We start from the raw sequence: 2,542 nt of genomic DNA on the forward strand, positions 1-2,542 counted from the left end.
GTATAAATTTAGATTCAGTAAATATTTATTAGGCAAGTCTGTGTGCAGACTATTGTGTTATGCTAATTCTAGCTTTAATAATAATAATAATAATAATAATAATAATAGCTGCTTTCATTTAAATGGACCCTGCATTATACTAACTTTATTATTTTATTTAATGCTTACAGAAATGCCAAAAAGTAGGTGTTATTGTAATATCCATTTATAGAAGGGAATCAGATTTGGGGAAAGGAAGTAGAGTTATTTAAGATGGTAGAGAATATAGTAGAAACAGGGTTTGAGTCCATTTTTCTATCCAGTTTTATTGAGATATAACTGACCTATAATATAGAGTTTAAGGTGTACAACATGTTGATTTAATACACATATATTGCAATATGATTATCACCACAGAGTTAGCTAACGCCTCCATCGCATCATATAATTATCATTTTTTTTTACAGTAAGAACGTCGTTTAAGATCTACTCTCTGAGCAGCTTTCAAGTATATACTACGGTACTGTCAACTAAATGCACAACGCTGTGTACTATATCCTCAGAATCTATTCATCTAACTGCGAGTTGATTCCCTTTAACTAACATCTTCCCCTTTCCCTGACCCCACTCCCCCGGTAACTACCATTCTCTCTGTTTCTCTGAGTCTGGCTTTTCTAGATTTCACATATAAATGATGTCATACAGTATTTGTCCTTTTCTGCCTGACTTCTTTCACTTAGCATAATGCCCTCAAGGTCCACCCATGTCGTCCCATATACATATTTCACATCTTCTTTATCTATCGACTTAGGCTGTTGTTTCTACATCTCAGCTACTGTCAATAGTGCTGCGATCAACATGGAAATGCAGAGATATCTTCGATATCCCATTTTTATTGCTTTTGGATATATACCCAGAGTGGGATTGCTGGATCACGTGGTAGCTGTATTTTTAGCTTTTTGAGGAACTGCCACACAATTTTCTATTGTGGTCACAACATTTCATTTCCCCTCCAAGAATGATCTTTTCTCCATATCCTCACCACACTTCTTATCTCTCTTTTTTAAAATTTGATAATAACCGTTCTAACAGATGCGAGGCGATGTCTTATTGTGGTTTTGATTTGCCTTTCCCTAATGATTACTGATGTTGAGTATCTTTTCATGTACCGATCGGTCATTTGTAAAAGCTCCCATTCACAATAGCACCCAAACCAATAAAACTTAGGAATAAATTTAACCAAGTTTGTGAAAGATCTGTACACAGGAAACCATAAAATATTGATGAAAAAAATTGAAGAAGACACACACCAATGGAAAGATATTCCATACTCATGGGTTGGAAGTATTAATATTTAAAAAATGTCCATGTTGCCCAAAGCCATTTATAGCATGAATGCAATCCCTATCAAAATCCTAATAGCATTTTTTACAGAAATAGAAAAAATATCCTAAAATTTATACGGGAAAACAAAGAACTCCAAATAGCTAAAACCATCCCCAGAAAGAAAAGCGAAGCTGGAGTCATCACACATCCCAACTTCAAAATATACCACAAAGCTATAGTAATTAAAACAGTATGGTACTAGTAAAAAAATAGACACATAGACCCATGGGACACGATAGCGAGCCCAGACATATACCCATACATATAAGGTCAAGTAATTTTGACAAAGGAACCAAGAATATGCAATGGGGGAAAAATACTTTCTTCGACAAATGATGTTGGGAGAACTGGATAACTACATGCAGAAGAATATAATATACCACTCACAAAAATGAGCTTGAAATGGATTACAGACTCACGTAAGACCCAAAACCATAAAAATCCTACAAGGAAACATAGGGGAAGAGCTCTTTGACATTGGTCTTGTCAAGGTTTTTTTTTTTTTTTTTTTTGATGTGAAACCCAAAGCACAAGCAACAAAAGCAAAAATCAATAATGTCAAGCTGAACAGCTTCTGTACAGCAACCCCCCACCCCCCAAAACAAAAAACACTCCGCATGATAAAAAGGCAGCCGAAGAAGATATTCATATGCCATATATCTTAAAAGTGCTTAATATTTGAAATGTATAAAGAACTCATACGACTCGCTAACCAAAACCCCCCCAGACACCCTGCTTATTAAAAAATAGGCAGAGTTACTGGGGAGATGTTTTTCCTTAGAGTCCAGTTTTAACTGATTCTGGATTTACATTTTTAAGTCTTAAGGCAGAAGCTGTCGGCGCCTCTCCCACACCCCCTTGCCCTGACAGATTTCCAGCTTCCGGCCCCTGATTTCTTTTCTTCCAAGTCCTAAGTTCCCTCTGCCTGTGATGTGACTGACCAGAATTACTGGAGAATTTATGCCCACCCCCCACCTAGCAGTCCTCAAAAAAGACAATGGGAGTTTGTATAGAAACACCCCTGCCCACTAGCCCTTCAGGTGGGCTAATTCTGAGAAGCACGTGCTACAACATTCTAGAATTCTCCAGTAATCAATCCGCAGCGGTCGCAAACCCTATTGCCTGCTTCCTTTTCCAGGGTCGCTCCTCTGGTCTCCTGCTTGGGCTTCCTACTTGC

The sequence above is a fragment of the Pteropus vampyrus genome, unplaced genomic scaffold (genome assembly GCF_000151845.1).
Source record: "Pteropus vampyrus isolate Shadow unplaced genomic scaffold, Pvam_2.0 Scaffold163, whole genome shotgun sequence".
Lineage (NCBI taxonomy): Eukaryota > Metazoa > Chordata > Mammalia > Chiroptera > Pteropodidae > Pteropus > Pteropus vampyrus.